This window comes from Seriola lalandi, unplaced genomic scaffold (assembly GCF_002814215.2).
Source record: "Seriola lalandi dorsalis isolate HSWRI2012SDOR001 ecotype SW California unplaced genomic scaffold, Sedor1 jcf7180002054686, whole genome shotgun sequence".
NCBI classification, from domain to species: domain Eukaryota; kingdom Metazoa; phylum Chordata; class Actinopteri; order Carangiformes; family Carangidae; genus Seriola; species Seriola lalandi.
Genome location: NW_019525239.1, coordinates 36,233 through 36,675, shown reverse-complemented (window position 1 = coordinate 36,675; position 443 = coordinate 36,233).

The following is a 443-nucleotide window of genomic DNA, read 5'->3' as shown; positions in this document are numbered from 1 at the left end:
CCTGGAATATATACGCAGGGCCAAGAGACTCAATTCTCGCCAGGCCAGGTGGGCGCTGTTTTTTAACCGCTTTTCTTTTTCTCTTTCTTACAGGCCGGGGTCCCGAAACGTCAAGCCTGACGCCCTGTCACGTCTATACGACCCTGAGCCTGTAGCCAAAGAACCAGAGCCTATCCTCCCACTGACCTGTGTGGTTGGCAGGTGACATGGCCTGGGTTAAAATCCGATGTAGCCAAATACTGCCGCTCCTGCCACATCTGCCAAATTGCCGGAAAGCCTAATCAAAGCATTCCTCCCGCTCCTTTGCATCCCATACCTGCCATAGGAGAGCCATTTGAACGTATAATAATAGACTGTGTTGGACCACTTCCCAGAACCAAGAATGGTAATCAGTATCTACTTACCGTCATGTGTGCCGCCACCCGTTTTCCTGAAGCCCTTCC